The sequence below is a fragment of the Equus quagga genome, chromosome 7, assembly GCF_021613505.1.
Source record: "Equus quagga isolate Etosha38 chromosome 7, UCLA_HA_Equagga_1.0, whole genome shotgun sequence".
In the NCBI taxonomy this organism is placed as follows: Eukaryota; Metazoa; Chordata; class Mammalia; order Perissodactyla; family Equidae; genus Equus; species Equus quagga.
The window spans coordinates 59,482,643-59,501,066 of NC_060273.1; positions in this window are offsets into that span (position 1 = coordinate 59,482,643).

Below are 18,424 nucleotides of genomic sequence, written 5' to 3' on the forward strand. Positions count from 1 at the left end.
GACTCAGTTTCTCCATTTAGAAAAGTGGCTTTAACAACAATACCCATCGCACAGGGCTTTCTGTGTGAATTAAATGAGACCCTACATATAAAATCCCCTAGGAAATTCTTTGGCATTTAGTTAGCTCATTTTATAGCAAAGCAGGAAATGTGGTGAATTTAAAGCAACAAAGCATGAGGCTTTCGCTCCCAGGGTTTTTAACCCGGCTGGGAACCAGACTAAATTACACCATGCATTTAAGTGCTAATCCTTATGCTGTTCTCTAATGATGACCGTAACAGGGATAAAGAAAGAGGAAACCAGTGCAGCTAGAGTGATCAGAGAAGGTATTAGGGAAGAAATGGATTCAGCAAATGTTATGTATTCTTGACAACAAAACAGATCTCAGTCAGTTACTTAAATCTTGCCGTTATCCTAATCTATAGAGATAATATCTTTCGTAAAGTACCTTAAAGGTTCAGATTAAGTCCCTCTCTATAAAAAGCACTATTATTGTATCCACAAACTGTAGCTAAATCCCAAGAATTTGAATGACTACTCCTGCTAGAGACTCCAAGGTTAGGAGCAGGGACTTAGAATGAATGATAATGAAAGCTATAATAAATCCCGAAGACAGAGATCCATATTTTGAGCAGTCATAGTATTTTCCTAACAGCAGAATATTTATTTATAAAATTATTTTTGGTGAAGGAAAGTTGATTTGTCTTGCTCTGCTTGTGTGGTTCTTATATCATTCTTTGAATTTGTAGCTTATAAAAAATTTACTTTCAATCCGTTCTTTTGCCTTTGATAGTTTTTAGGTGGCTGTAATTCTTTTTAGACTTTTATCTTCATCATGTGGCTCTTGTGCAACACACATTTTACTTAACCATTATTTTTGCAAGTAAACATTCAATTTCATGTAGGTAAACAGGTAGTGATTGTAGTATTAAAACTGCTTGGGATGGATCCAAGAATCCCTGCTTTTTGTTTTTCCTATCTAAACTACTCAAAGCAAAAAATGAAGCCATGTTTGGGCCTATAAAGGGAGATGAAGTAATTCACCCCGTGTAGCTGTGAGTTCAAATAATGACGATGCACATTCACAAATAAGGTTATCAGTTACATCTGCTCACTGCTAGAATAATAATCTCCAGATCTATGAAAAATGTAATTCAAGCAAGATCTTTTCAGGAAACATGAATGGATAATTTACAATAGCAGTAAAATAATTTTCGGTGGTATGAATTTGCTTCTGCTGTGCTATGGTGCTTCCACTGATATCCTTTCATTCTCAGATTACTATACTGAACATTTCTACAGATGCATCTCAATAGCTATATTTTTATTGAATTCCTTTTATTTTTCAGACACTGATACGTACTTTATATGCTTACTCAGGGTCAAACAACCAATAAGTAATTGAACTGGGAAATTTGTTTTAATTCATAAATTATAAACCTATGCTGATTATTTTTCTAGTTCTTCAAAGACAAATAGCTAAAGAGTTATATTTTCTGCAGGACCAAAACCTAATCTTTTCGGATGCACAGTTTATAAGTATTCATATTTTTAAGGTATCTTTGAAAATACATTATAAAAAATATGTAATTTCAATCACATTTATTAAAGAGAACATTAGGGGTAAAGGAATATGTCAATGAATTTAATCTACATTATTTATGTTTTAATTTTAAGGATATTTATTGTTGTCTTATTTCAAAATTAATAATATACATTTAATAGAATATTTGCTGTCAAAAAGATAAGAAATAGAGAAAAAATAAAGAGGACAATGTAATTCTCTCAAAATTTTGGCATCTTTCCCTTTCCCCTTTTTTTCTACCTTACTCTTTTCTCTTTTTCCAGTTTTTAAAAATGCATGAAATTCATATTGTATGCCACTGCCTTGTACTAAGAGTTGGAGATTCCAGAAGTACAAAAGACAGAAATAACTCTTTTCCTCATGGATGGAATATTTGTGTGAATACATTTTTTTAATAGTTTGTCATTTAATTTTTCTAGAGCACATTTTGCCTTTTGTTTTTATGTATTACATTAAGCAATACTCTTTGTGATGGTTAATTTTATGCGTCAACTTGGCTGGGTCACAGTGCCCAGATATTTTTCCAACATTATTCTAGATGTTCCTATGAAGATGTTTCTGGATGAGATTATCATTCATGTTGGTGACCTCAAGTAAAGCAGATTGCCCTCCATCTTGTTGGTGGGCCTCATGCAATCAGTTGAAGAGTGATCAGTCCCTTCAACCAACCATTCCCCTGGGCAACAGGGATTCTGCCAGGAAATAGCCTTTGGACTTGAACTGCAACATTAGCTCTTCCCTGGGTCTCCAGCCTGCTGGTGTTCCCTGCAGAATTTGTACATGCCAGCCTCCATTATCACTTGAGCCAATTCCTTAAAATAATAAGTAAATCTCTCTCTCTCTCTCTATTGATCTCTCTGTTATATATCTATATATCTATATTATATAGTCTATTTGTTCTGTTTCTCTGGAGAAGCCTCATAAGTATATTTTGTAATTTATTTTTCTTGATTTTATGAGTGAAGGTACTGTCTCACCCTAATATTTGGTAAATTATTTACTAATAGTTTCTACTTTTCCTATAGGGCTTTATGTTCATTTACATTCTTTTATCACATTTAAATCTTTAAAGAAGTTAGAATTCATTTGCATGTGTGTGTGTGTGTGCATCTATTTAAGAAAGAGTTCCAACTTCATTTTCCTCCAAATAATTGATTATCTTAGCATTATTTATTTTTGCATGCTTTTAAAAATATATCACATATGAACACATGTAACATTTCCAAGCATACCAAAAAGTACAAAAAAGAAAGTTAAAAAAACCTCACTAGCTGGAAATGACCCTTGTAACTGTTAGTGAACATTGTCCTAGTTATTTTTTCCCTGTGTACATACAGATCTGCATAAATAGGAAAGAGAAAGAAGAAAGGAAGGAAGGAAGGAAGGAAGGAAGGAAGGAAGGAAGGAAGGAAGGAAGGAAAGAAGGAGAAAAGGAAAAGAGAGGAAGAAAAATATAAGAAAAAAGAAGGAAACATTTTTTTAATGGAATTCCATTACATAGGCCATATTCTTAAATGAAAATTTTGTTGAAAAAAAGAATTGGAAGAAAAACTGAAAGAATTGTTTATTCATTAAGAAGAATTAGTTCCAGTATCAGTTAGGGCTCTCCAGAGAAATGGAAGCAATGGGGTAGATAGATGAGATGGATAAATAAATAGATACCTACATACATAGATTTATTTCAAGCAATAGATGGGTTCTATCAACTCTGAATCTGTAGGGCAGGTTGGCAGGCTGGAAACTAAGGCAGAAATTGAGACTTAAGGAAGAATTTTTTCTTTTTCGAGAAATCTGTCTTTGTTCTTAAGGTCTTCAACTGATTGGATGAGGCCTACCCTCATCATTGATGGTAAATTCTTTTACTAAAGTCAACTGATTATAGAGGGGAGTGTGGAAGATGGTGGCGCAGGAGAACTCTGAACTCACCTCTTCCCACAGACACAACAAATCTACAACTACCTGTGGAACAATTTTCTCTGAGAGAGATCTGGAAACTGGATAAAAAGAACCTCAGAACAAGGGGAAACACTGACAGGGTTGGAAGAGGCAGAAATACACCTCTACTGAGGAAAAAAACACATCCTAGCAGCTGTGCTTCATGAGACGAAGCTTTTTCTGGAGATGCAGGGGATCTGAGCGGAGGATCTATGCCACAATAGGCATCCCAGCCTTTAGCTTCAGCACAACTGAGATGAGAACCCATAATGTCTGTCTTTGCTGGCTTTGAAAACCAATGAAGAAGGCACCCAGAATAACTATGGAACATCTGAGAAAGGAAAATCTGGTCTTAAAGGGCCCATACACAGATTCACCCATTCTAGAAACCAACACAAAAACACTGACTGGAAAGAAAAGTGCATAATCCATTGGTAAAATATACTCACTCACTAACCTCGGGATGCATCTCAGTGAGGCATGAGGCAGCTGAGCCTACCCCTCCAGGGGCTGAGACACTGGCGGCAGCCATTATTATGACCTAGTTCAGTAGTACTGACACAGATGCTGGCAGCTGCCATTGGATTTCTTCCTCTAGCCTGTTGGCACATGAATTTGCCCTGCCCACTAGAGCACTGATTTAATTTAGCTCAGCCAGGGCAGGAAGCCTTCCCCAAGGACTGGCCCCGCCTACCAGCAAGCCCATAGTAAACTTGTTGAGGCCGCATAGGCAGGGTGTGTGGGACCTCTGCAGCGGGGAAAGTGGGGCTGCCTTGGCAGGGCTTGTGTGTGGGTGGGCCTGTGTTGTTGGGGTGTGTGGGTCTGTGGGTGGTGGAGTGTGTTGGCCAAAGCAGACTCGTGCCACTGGCCATCTCAAACAGCCACACAGGGGATCTCCCCTGCCTTCCAACACCTGAAATGATTGTGCACTGCTGTGCTTTGGGCAAGCCCCACCCTTCCGCATTCATGAGAGAGCCTCCAACAGCCACCCACTGCAGAGAGCTACGCTAGAGGCCTGAAGTAATTGTGAGCCCCTGAGCCTAGCAACCAAGCACAGTAGGGGCCTAGCTCTCTTAACAGAAGAACAGTAGTAGTTATGTGCTATTAGACCTTGCAGCCAGCCAGCCATACTGGGGCTTGCCCCACCCAATAAAGTGGCCATAACAGCAGCACACGGCTGAGCCTTACAACCATCCAACCTGGGGGCCAGCTGAGCCTACTCATGTGCCTGCAGCAATAGCTACCCCACCACAACAGAAAGGCACATACAGCCCACACAGGGGACAATTCTGGAGCATTTGGCATGGGTGACAAGAGAGGAGCATGTTGCTGGGCCCCGTAAAGCATCTCTTACGTAAGCCCACAATTCCAAGATCGGGAGACGTAGCTGATCTACTTAATATGTGGGTATAAGTACAGGGAAGTAGGCAAAATGAGGAGACAAAGGAATGTGTTCCTACTTTTAATTCTTTGGCCCACAGAAGTTAGGAACCCTCTTTGTTTCCAGAGCATACCGAAATCATGAGCAACTCCAAAGGCATATCCGCTACTGTATAGATATTAGCCGTTTTTCCTTCAGCTAAACAAGCAGCTCCAGTTAATGCAACAAGTTCGGCCTGTTAAGCAGAGGTAGCCATGGGGGGCGGGGGGACCAGCCTGTATTGTTTCCTTCAAGGACACAACTGCATATCCTGCTTTGTATTCACCCATTTCATCTTTTAGCTAATCTATCAATAAACCAAATCATATCAGTATTTTCAGTTGGTGTCTCTTGTAAGTCTCATCTAGGGACCAGCAATTGGTCAGTCCAGGTGATACAGTTGTGAGGGGTTTCATCAGAGGGTGAGGGAGGAAGAGTAGTGGGATTTAGGGAATGACAACAAACAATAATAACATTAGGTGAAGATGGGAGAAGGATCTTTAGGAGGTTAGCCTGCTAGCAGAGAGAGATGCTGAGTATGAGAGTCGAGGAGGGCTTTCGCTGAGTGTGGGAGCATACATGGTTCATTGAGACCCATAACAGTTTCTTCTGCAGTTTCAAGAATGGCTGCAGTTGCAGTAAGAGCCCTCATGCAAGGAGAGAGTCCCTCAGATACAGGGTCTAATTGTTGGCTATAGTACCCTATTGGCATATAGTGTCCTCCATGTTGCTGAGTGAGGACACCCAGGGCATTTCTTTCTTTTTGTGGACGAAGAGGAAGGAAGGCAGTCTATAGTTAGGGTGGCCTAATGCTGGAGTACGAAGGAGACTTCTTTGATTAATTCAAAGGCAGTTTGGCTTTCTTCAGTCCAATTAAGAGCTTCTGGTTGATCGACTTTGAGTAAGGAATATGAAGTTTGAGTTATCATTGAGAAGTTAGGAATCTAATTTCTATAGTGGCCAGCTAGTCCCAGAAACCCTCCTAGTTGCCTCTTAGTCTGAGGGACAGGAAATGAGAGGATTCCTTTTATTCTGTCAGGATCAAGTAATAAGCCTTGGTCAGATATTCAGTGCCCCAGATATTTAACCTGAGATTGGCTAACTTGTGGGTTTTTTGGGGAAAATTTGTGTCTTTTAGAAGCAAGTTCCTTTGGGAGGTATAAACCGTCAATATTAGATCACTTTTTTGATAGGGAACAGAGGAGGAGGTCATCCACATATTGTAACAAGGTGAAATTTTCTGGAAAAGACACATTTGCTCTGTGTGCTTTTAGAATTTGAGATAATTAGGTTGGAGTTTCAGTATAGCCTTGAGGCATGACTGTCCATATGTATTGTTGTCCATCCCTGGTGAAGGAAAATAAAAACTGGCTATCAGTCATTTGCCCAATGGCATAGTGGTTGAGTTTGTGTGCTCTGCTTTGGCAGCCCCAGGGTTCATGGATTTGAGTCCTGGGCATGGGCCTACACACCACTTGTCAAGCCATGCTGTGGTGGTGTCCCACATACAAAATAGAGGAAGATTGGTACAGATCTTAGCTCTAGGCCAATGTTCCTCACCAAAAAAAAAAAAAAAAAAAAAAAAAAAAACCAACAACAACAAAAACTGGCTATCAGGATCTACAGGAATGCTGAAGAAGGCACTGCAAAGTCTATGATCACAAAAAGTTTGCTATTTGGAGGAATAGCAGACAGTAAGGTATGAGAATTAGGGACAACAGGATGTCTGGATATTGTAAGGTTATTGATGGCTCTTAAGTCTTATACAAATCTCCATCATCTTCCATGAGGCTTACGTACGGGAAAGATGTGGGTATTGCAAGTCCTCGTTTGAGGTATTCTTCTGTTATGGATTTAATACCTTGTTTTGCTTCCACATGTAAAGGGTACTGTTTAACAAACCCTAGGTAAGGGTTTATTTGGATCTATCTCAGTCTTTATGGGTATTGCAGAGTTAATGTGGCCAAAATCCATGGCGTTTTTTTGACCAGAGATGGTGGGGAACAGAATCTAAGATAGCCTTGTCCTGTTCTTTGATTTGAGTGGACAGGGTGGGAAAGGAGACTGTCAGAATATTTACAGAATTAGGGTCATTGGTTGAAGAGCAATTTAGGTCTCCTAGTTCAGAAAACATCTCCCTCTTTTGGGAGGAGAATACGTCTACCCTGTAGGCCTCAAGAAATTCTTTCTCTAGTAAGCATATTGGCACTGAAGGAACTAACAAAAATGAATGAGATCCGGATATTGATCCTAATTGAAAGGGAATCCTGAGAAGCTTAAAAACAGTTATAGGTGGGGTTAGATACTCCCACCATTTGTGTAGTTTCTGAACTCCGAGGAAGGGGGCATGAGAGGCTAGTGGGGTCAAGGACCAATAGAGGGCCCAAGGATCAATCAGAGCTTTGGTAACCTCATCTCCAATAATTTAATTGATTTCTCCCAAAGAATTGGTTAGGAGGAAAGGACATGTCCGCTTTAAATCCTCAGAGCAGCCCTAGTATTGAAATTATTGTGAAGTTTCCCCTTTTGAAAAGGGGAGATTGAGGGGCCTGCCAGGAGGCCTGATTTTGTAATAGCTTTTAAAATTTTAAACAATCCGTTCTCCAGTGTACTGGTTTTTTACGGTAGTTACAGACACCTTTTATAGGAGTGCTGTTTACTTGGGGAGGTCTGCGTGTCACTTGTTGCATTTGAACTTGAATGATTTGTGTGGCCTGGATTCCAACATCTAGGGCCTGGGCAGCTTACTTTTTGGTGGCCTTCTGAAAAGTTTTTGATAGCTGTTCAGCAGGATTAACTAAATCATGTTAAACTGGTGCCATTTCACAAGAGTAGCAAGGTCATCTTCCAGCCCATTAACGGAAGTTGAATTAAACAGGAAGGAAATTTCATAATTAATGTTATCAATTCCAGAATATGGCTTAAAAATATTTTCACATCTGTCAAGATAATCAAACTTGGATTCATCAGGTTTTTTATACATTGCTGAATCTTTTTCTAATCTATAATCTTTGGTAAAACATAGAAATATTCTCATGGAGTCTCTTGGCTAATTAATGAGCATCTGGTATGGCTTTAGAACCTTGTTTGGAGAAGTCAGATATGGGTTTTTTCTGCCCTACTTTACAAATCCATTCTTTAGTTTGTCCTTCTCCTACAAGCAGGTGAATCAGTTGGCTTAAATCTGAATAGCCAGGTTTAAATGTTTCAATAACTAACTCAAATTCCTTGATGAATTTTATGGGATCCTCTTCGGTTCTGGAAATCCTTTAGCAAGGGTCAATAACTCAGATTTTGTTCATGGGGTGGAGGTGGCTACAGAAGAATTACCTTCTCCTGGCTTGACCTTAAAAGGGGCAGTTATGACCGGAGGATCAAGTAGAACTTCAGAGTCATCATTACAGAAAGAGAGTTCAGCCAAAGAATGGTACTGAGGAGGGAGCCAAGTGGATGGAGGAGGAGTGGAGGCATGCCAGTAGCGAAAGCAGAGTCGGCCAACTTTTCTAGATTTGTGAGCCTTTGAGAGAAGTCTAAACAGGTCTCGGTGAGTTTAGAATTAATAGCTTGCAGGGAAGTAACTTTTTCAGAGTTTCATTTAGAGACCTCAAGTTTCCAATAGAAATAAGCTTTCTATTCAATTTGTTTGGTTTGATAACTTTTTTCCAGTTGACTGCGCAAGTAAACCAATTTAGAAATTTCAAAGTAGCCCCATTTTGGCCAGGGAAACCTTAGACTGCCCTGAGTAATGTGAGTCCAGTAGGACAAAAATCTACCTGTAGAAGGACCATATTCTTTAATCATAAAACCAGCAGGAGTCTTAGGGTGGAGCTGCCCTTCAGTAGTTTTCTTAGAAAATAGTCTTCCCATTTGTGAAGCACTTACCGGATATAAGAACAGAAGGAACAGAAATTCCCTAACAGAGGCGGGCAACAGAGGACAGCCAAATAAAGGTCTGAACCTCTACCAAGCGGGAGATTTGGACCCAGGAGGTCTTACCACAGGAAGTGGGAGCCACCAGTGGTGACAACAGAGGACAAGGTACTCTTGCAGTCACCTTGCTTGTGTCCACGCAGTGCCACTGAAATCGGAGTCAGTAGCCCTGGATCCCACATTTCTGACACCATATAATGTCAATGAACAAGAGGCATAAAGTGTAAGAGAATCAAAAACATTTATTTGGGGTCTTAAGGAATTGCAATTTGGGAGACACAAGATTCTGGTAGAAACTCAAATGTGCTCTGAGGAGAACAAAAAAGGCAAGTGTTTATAAAGGTAAAAAGAGATAAATTCCAGCAAAGTGACACAGGTTGTCTCGCAAGATTTGTGACTGGTTCTGGCAACAACTGTCACTTCTTGGCTGTATGTATTGGGTGCTAAGGCCATCTCTAAGACAGAAAGTCCTTGTCTATGCGAGTAAGCATATTTCTTGGAAGAAGGTCAGGCTGATAGAGTTAAGCACAGTTCAAAAGTTTATATTCCACCTGAGTAGGGACATGCACAAGCCCCACTTCCCTAAGGCCTCCTGGCTTCATTTTAGGTGCCCTTGACCTGTGTGACTCCATTTTGTAATCATCTTCCGCAGTTTTAATACTGCTATAATGTTTTACATTGTTAACATATACATGTGTTAATATTTTTAACCATAATTCCTACAGTTTTAAAAACTTGATTCTGTATTCAGATTGACTCATTACTTTGTCTTGTTCTTTTTCTTCATGGTCCCTCTATTTCTGAGTTATTTTGACTTAATGTCTTAACTGATTGAATTTTGTACTTCAGTGAGATTTATGTTTGTTTTGTTTTCCATGGGATTTCCTAGCTTCCTGCATACTTGAGCATGTTGGTCTGGGCATAATATTCTTGGATCATATTTACTTTCTCTCAACGTATCTTGTGCGTTGTATTAGTTGCCCGTGGCTTAAAATGGACATTTGTTCCCTCACAGATCCAGAGGTTAGAAGCCTGAAATCCATCCAGGCTGCACTCCTGCAGAGGGGCTAGGGGTGAATCTCTGTTCCTTGCCTTCTCCACCTTCTGATGGCGGCCTCAGCCTTCCTCGCCTTGCGGTTATATCACTCCAGTGTCTGCCTCTGTCTTTGCATCACCTTCTCCTCTGCGTGTCTGTGTGATATCTCCTTCTGTCTCGATTTTACAAGGACACTTTCAACGGTGTCTAGAACCCACAGGGATAATCCTCGGTAATCTCATCTCAAAATTCTTAATTTAGTCAACTCTTGCAAACACTTTTTTTCCCAAATAATTAAGATTTACAGGTTCTAGGGATTAAGACTTGATATCTTTGGGTTAGCATTATTCAATGTATTATACGCATTAACCCACTTTATTTTTGCATTGAGTGTTGCCCTAGAGCAGCCTGAGTTAAATCAGTTTTTCATTAGTGCATTACTCAGTTTTCTTGCTTAGATGCATATTAGCTTCATTCCTTATTTTTGAAATTCAGTAATGTTGTCTCAACTAGAATGCTGTATCAATATATGGGATGCTTTTTAAATCTAAATCTCAAATTATTTTCTCTTTATTTCAAGGAGAGTGTTATATCCCGAACACTTTTTTCTTTTGCATTTTTGACTCTTCTTCCAATATGCTTCGCAAATCCTTCACGTTTATCATTTTTTCTATACATTTTCATGCATACATCTTGTGGTGATTTGTTACTGATTTCTATGTACACTTTAAGAAGGATGTCTACTTGCTGAGGAATAAAGTGGGGTGAGGTGAGGGCCAATTGGAATAGTCCGTGACTCTAACATGGGTCTGTTACCTTGTATTAATTCTCACCAAACTTATTAATTTCTTTATATTTCTTCTAATATTTTGTTGTTCAAGCAAAATCTTTGAAAGATCCCCTGTCTATCTATTGTAGCCCCGGACACTTTCTATTTCTCCTTGACCCCACTTTACTTTTTCTAGGATACTTGGCTGTAGAGCAGGATTTTCTAAAATTGTGTCATTCTTTTATCCACCACTGGGATTTTTTGTCATATTGTCTGCATGAGTATTTACTTAGCATTTTTCTTTAGATCAACTCACTTCCGTTATTTTAATTTATATAAGGAGAAGACTGTCTCTCACCCGGGTGAGTTAAACACTAGGATCACTTACCATAAGGAGTAACAGTGAAATAATACAGTGAAACACATTGCTTCTAAAGCCCTGCCTACCCTCTGTGAGATGAGTTTGACACATTTTAATGAGATGGTAAAGAAAGGCTATTATCAAACAAAGGCCGTCTTTGAACACTTTCAGAAGGATTGAAAAGAACTGAGGAAGGAATAACTTCCTGTGACTCAACCAGAGCAGCTGCACTATTTCACTGCTTTATGTATTATGTTTTCATGCAAAATTTGTTTGAAGATAAGTCTCCCCTACTAAAAAGATTTAAATTCACTGTTCTAGATTATAGCCACAACTTTGAAAAATGGAGAGGGAAATGAAGTAAAAGTATGCTAAATTTCTCAGTTTTCAGAGGAGATATTCACCAGATGCTGTCTCTTTCTTGGCAATATTTTTAAAGAAAAGTATGTAGAGATATATTTTTTGAGCACGTAAAGGCAAGTATCGTATTTTGGAATGTATATAAATATACATATACATATAAATATTTAATTTGTATATTAAAAGTCAAAGATTTTTAGTTTGGGTAAAAAAAAGGCCATCTGCAATATACGTTATTGTTATGTATTATTACTTACAGGAAATATACCTAAAACAAAATTACACAAAATTTCAAAATCAAAACACAGTCAAATAGGGCCGGCCTGGTGGTGTAGTGGTTAAGTTTGTGTACCCTGCTTTGGTGGCCTGGTGTTTGCAGGTTTGGATCCCAGGTGCAGACCTAACACTGCTCATCAAGCCACACTGTGGCAGCATCCCCCACAAAATAGATTAGCACAGATGTTAGCTCAGTGACAATCTTCCTCAAGCAAAAAGAGGAAGATTGGCAACAGATGTTAGCTCAGGGCCAATCTTCCAAACAAAAACAATAACAACAACAACAATAAAAACTGTCAAAGGCATACTGGGGACTGAGGGTTAATTTGGGCATGTGTGCTCTAGTGCATCAGAGAACTTATAGAGGCATTGTTTATCGTGCTGGCTTACTCTCAGACATGCCAATGAATGAATTAGTTTCACATTGATGTTATCTCACTTGCTTTAACCATCTGTGTCCCTGCCTTGATGTGAGCTGGCACTGAGAAATATTGTTTGTGTCTCTAAACATGGTTGATGGTGATTGTAGCAACAGTAGCTTATGTAGCAAAATGCTACTTATATTACTTTGCCTATCCTTAAGATTGTCCTTAGTGAGAAGCAGATAGAATTGTAATAGAGATGATTTCGGTTGTAACAGAAAACATAGATAAAACTAGATCTAGATAATAAGGGAAAATAGTCTGTTACAGACCTGGAATCCCAGTAGGGCAGATGCCAGTATTAGTTGGCTTTATGATTTACTGCTATTATCATCCATCTAGCTCTTTCCATCTTCTGCTTTACTGACTACAATATGTATTAGCTTTTTCTCAAGTCGGCTTCCCTCATAGTTACAAGATGGCTGCCAGCAGAATCAGATAACATCAAGAAAACGAGAAACATCTTATTCAAGCATGGAATATCAGATTATCCTTTCCATGAGATTGGGCAAAGCATTAGGAATATAAGGAGAAATGTTCTCTCAAGCTTCGAAAAAGAATGAAAATAAAAGCAAGAATTTAGAGAATTTGCAATATGGACTTAATAGTCTGTATGTAATATATAAATATAAAATTTTGTATGTTACAGAGAATATACACATTTTTAAATGAATGTTGATTATTTGTATTCTGGGTCAGTAAAAAAAGCTCAATAAATTTCCAAAAGTAGAAGCCACACAGTTTACATTTACCATTATCAATACCATAACTGGAGAGAGATGTCTAAATAGGAGACACTAACATATTTGCAATAAAAATAATCTTAATCTCTCAAGATAAGATAGAAATCAAGCTCAAATTGTATATACTATTTAGTAAATAATGGCAAAGAAAATCATTAAACATAAAGATTGTATGTCACGTTGCAAAAACTATAATTAGATTAGTCTATTATCGTAATACTTTTTATTGTTAAACAAGAAAAAGAAAATAAGAATTAAACTTTATAAATTAGCAAAATGACAGTAAAGTCAACAGAAGATATAGTAAATGTAAAAGGAGAAACTCAGAAAGTAGAAAACAAAAAAGCAATAAAAATAATAAATTAATCCCAAATAATGGATAAAAGAAGAAATACCAAATATACACAATTCAACATTAGAAATATAACTAGTGGTCCAGAGAAAAACAGAAATTTATGAGGATATTATATATAAATTATATCTATTAACTATTTCAAAAGTCCTGACGTGAACTTTTTCTAGTAAAATATAAATTATAAAAATTAATGCAAAATGATGAAGAAAACTAGAATAGACTCATAATTATCAAAGAGATTGCGAAAAAGCTAACAAAAGTTATGTTTTTCACAGTAATTAATGTCCTTCATTTTCCTGAATGCAGTGGCAAGATCTTCTAGAATAGCACTGTCCAATGGAAATATAATCTGAACTATATATATATTTAAAAATTTATAGTAGACATGTTAAAAAAGGTGAGAGATGACATTAATTCTATGTATTTTATTTAAATCAATATTTACAAAATATTATCATTTTGATATTTATTCCACATAAAATTCTTAAGAAGCTTTTTACATTCTTCTTTCATGTTAAACCATTAAAATCAGTGATTAAAATCAGAGGAAGTGTGTCCAGATGTTGTAGAAGTGAAGATTTTTCACTTTGCATTAAGCAGCCTTGGAGGCATGGTTTTTACTTGGCTGTTAGTTGTATTTATGTTAACAGAATGAATCGCATACATGCCCACTATTTTTTTGAAAATTAAATGTTTGAGTGTAATTTGAGGACAATTTAAGAAATCTTTACACTAGTTAGTTGGTGTATGTTTCTAAATTTCTTTTCATTAAACAGAGAGAGAGAGTGAGAGAAAGAATGCTGTTTCCAATGTCCACTTGGTTCTAGGGAGCCATGTGACTTTAGAAAAAGAAGAATAATTCCATAAGATTCAGTTCTTTAGTTCTTCAGAGATTAGATCTTTGCAATGTAAAATTTGGGCAGACCAGAGTTCCAAAATTCCATCATTCTTCCACCATTTGTGTACCTTAGTTGATGGTGAAAGTAAGTACAATGAATAACAAAATTACATTATAGAATTCCATGCAGAGACCAAAAGCTTTGGGCAACTTCTTTGTTGAAAAGAATGATTAGAAAATTTCAAAGAAGTGTGAAAGACTAGTATCGAACTGAACATGTCTCCTTGATTAATTAAAAAGAAAGAAAGAGAAAGAAAAAGGGGACACAATCCTAACATATATTTTTTAATGCCTATGTCTTGTGTCGCTTATAATTATCTGTTATAATCTTTAAAACTAACTTTTTTCTGTTGATTTATATTCTTATAATAATAGATGATTTGTTCATTAACGTGTTCTTCGGCCTCTGTTTTTTGGCTTATGTCTTTGTGCTTTGCTTTTTAAATTTGGCCTTTCAAACTTTGACCACTAATTTTGGTTTCGAACTGTTTTCCTTTCTATAATATCATTGCTTTTGCTATCCCCTTCTTTTCTTTTCTTTTTAAAATTTCTTTTCTCTTTTTTACCCCTTGCCCCGCTTCCCTCCCTTGTTTGTCCTTCCTTCCTTCCTCATTCTGTAATTCATTTTAGAAATTACAGATTACCAAAAATTGGAGTGCATACGCACCTTGATATTCAACAATGGGCAATAAATGTGCCTGGGTGTCGCAGGGGTGGTCAGTGTTGGCAAAGATAAGGGTCACTGACACTACTCTTGACCATTTGCCTCAGTGTGCTGCATAAAATGATCATTTTCTCAGGTTGAAATGTTGTCCAGGACTATCTCCGTTAAATTTAAATTAATTGTGTCAAAAATATCCAACTTTTCTTCTTGTGATGAGTTTTGAAAGTTAGACGAATATTTTTCAGTAAAAAAGTTGTAAAAGATGACTGGTAACACTAATTAGGGACAAATGCAGAAGCAAAGATAATTTTCCATTTTCACATTTTGTGGACTAACCTCTATGACTTGGCAATCTCGATAATTTCCTGAATCTTTTGAGACTGACAACTCGCCTTTAAGATTCTGCCAGAGGTGGGATGGCAGTCACATTCTGCTTAAGTAGGCAAAGTGCAACTGAAAACGGAAATACAATTAACACTACCACTCATGTGTTAGTGATATCACTGGGGCCTGGAAGCCTACCACATGGAAAGTGTGATCACACAGGACTAATTATCATGAGTTTGTATTTCTACATAGAGAAACAGGACAATGTAGAGAAAATATTTTGATTCTGTTTTTGACTTAGGCTCATGGAAATTGCCATTTCTCCTTTCAGCTGCATTCTCCGTTCACATCTAAATTTGACCCTTTAGTGAAAGTATTGAACGTCCCTGGTCTTAGTACCATTTCAGATTTATGTCAAATATCTTCAGCGTTTTAAATAACACTGATGTTTTCTCAGCATCACCCTTCTGCTCTCTGAAACATTTCATTTGTATGAGATTAATAGTGGTCTGAAAGAAGTAGCTATACCAGAAGAAGATGGCTGGCACAGAAGTTAATTTAGACATATACAGGCAATGCTGTTTAAAATATATGATGATTTCAAACAGGAATTCTCAAACTTAGTGGCTCTTTCAGAGGACAAAGGATCCTGTGGACCATATGCTAACTTCCTATATTTACTGATCAGAATAAAAGCAACACCCCCTGAAATCTCAAAACGAATACTGAGAACAAGACTGGTTTTGGCGAAACATCAGTGAGGGTCTGACTCCTTTTGTTAAATTTTGAAACTAAATTATTGAGATCAGGACACAAAGTGTAAATCTCATTATCCAGAGATCTGGATTATCTAAAGAATCCTTCTGGACCATCAGTCATATATAAAAGACAGTTCAACAGTAAGCCTGTTTTTCATTTGTTTGTTTTTTTGCTTTATGAACTGAACTTGGACATAAAGGATGGTTTAGATTTGAAGACTGGCGATAATGCCCACTGTGATTAGGATCAAGCTAGCTTTCACTTCATTTACTTTCCAATCAGGAACCGAGCATGGCCACACGCATGCAGTAGTTAAGCATATAAACATAGGGAGCATTGCAGCTAGCCAATACCTCCCTAGTTTCCTGTCAGGGAGAGCCTCAAATTCACTGGCCAATACAGTCCATGTGGAGGGAGAAACTCTCCAGGTCAGAGGAGCTCCGAGCTTGTCCCACTGTGAGGGGCAATGCCAGCATGCTAGTGTCCTCTGACTACTGAAGAAGATGCTAATGCCTCTTTAGCATCAGAATCACTGGAGGCCTTGTTAAAGCATACATTACTGGGTCCATACCTAGAGTTTCTAATTCAGTAGATCTGAAGTAGACCTGAGAATAGCATTTCTAACAAGTTCCCAGGCAGGCTGATATTGCTGGTCCAGGGACTAAACTTTGAAAACCACAGTTCAAGATTGACCTGTTTTCCTTTTTTTCATTCTTACTTTGTCATTAAGCCCACAACTTGAAGGTAGTCCACCAGAGGCTGTCTGGGAGTAGCCATAACAATTAATGTGTATATTATGGAAAAAGACATTAGATTCCAATGGATCCTACCAGAATTAAGCACATATCTAGATAATTCAGACCCACTTCTCTCTCAGTTACACAAGCTTGACTCTCCAGGATTTAGAAATGCTATTGGCCATGACATTTTGGGGGAATATAAATAGCAGACTCTTAAAATCTTCACTCATGAATATCGACTGTGTCAGAAACTTTCGAAGGTCAACCAACTCGTCATTGAATCTGTTATTACAGTGAATGCAGATGAATGCACTCTGCTTATAGAGGCAGCACTAATTGCAACATTGAATATTGCCTGGTTTCATGTTCTTTTTGTTAGCCAAAATGAGGCCTGGTCTCGTGATCTGCATTTAAGATGGTGGTAGTGAAACCCTAATCTAATTAAGCAAATGAGTTAAATTTATTTAGCCCTCATGTTAATAATATTTAGCAAATAGTTATTGTGAAAGTTTTTGACCAAGAGAGAATTCTATGTAAGGAAATTTGGCCTCAGGAAAGTTATAATGAAAGCTGAACTTTTTCTGAAAAGGATTAAGACCTAGCTTAAAATATAAATCAAATTAAACCTGTTTTGGAAAAGGTGGGAAATGTCTTGACAGTATATTTCAGTGAGCTATGGCTTGGAGGTATCTAATAAATTGCTGCAAGATCTAAATTACACAGATTCAGGTATTTCTTTCAAGAGTACTTAAGGATGATTTCTTAAATTCATTTTTAATTGGAATTTTAAATAATCTAGACATAAAGTATCACTTCTTTGAGTTATTCTTAGTATAATCAAATTAGAAATGCCATCAATTCCTTGAGATTTCCAATTAAAGTTCCAAACAAGAAATGTCTAGTTTGTAGAGGTATTCAAAACAACTTGCTAAAAAACCACCAAACTCTTAGCTATCAGAATTGGTTCTCTCAGCAGGCATGCCTTTGAAGAAATACTTGGAAAATTGATTGTTTAAACAAATTTGTTCTAATTTTGTAAAATTTCAAAAGTCCTCAAATAATTTTGAACTCATGTAAATTTCATGACATATTTCTCAAGTCTTTTTGGTATTTTTTTTTTTTTTTTTTTTGCTGAGAAAGATTCACCCTGAGCTGCCATCCATGCCAATCTTCCTCTATTTTGTATGGGGTTGCTGCCACAGCACAGCCACTGACAAGTGGTGTGGGTCAGTGCCCAGTAACTGAATTCGGGCCACTGAAGGGGAGCATGCCAAACTTAACTGCTGGGCCACAGGGCTGCCCCCCTCAAGTCTTTTTTTCCGTCCAGCATCCAATGAGATTCCACAGAAGGATTTAATATTTTACTAAAATCCAGAAGAAAAAAGGACTGAGAAACAATCCCGCTCCCTTTGCATGTAATAAACAGAGAATTCATTAAAAATTAACTGTATTTTGTCTGACAATTCTTTTTTTTAATAAGCATAATTGTTTTTGTTTTTTATGCTTTTTGCTGTTTTTTTTTCGTGAGGAGGATTGGCCCTGAGCTAACATCTGTTGCCAATCTTCCTCTTTTATTTTTCTCCCCAAAGCCCCACTACATAGTTGTATATCCTAGTTGTAGGTTCTTCTAGTTCTGTTATGTGGGATGCTGCCTCAGCATGGCTTGATGAGTAATGTGTAGATCCGTGCCCCAAATCCAAACTAGTGAACCCAGGCCGCCAAAGCAGAGCGGGCGAACTTAACCACTTGACCACTGGGTCGGCCTCCCGTCTAAGACAACTCTTGCATTGGGAAGTTTAAGTAAAAATATCAGTATTTTCATATTTTATCTCTGTTTGTTAAAG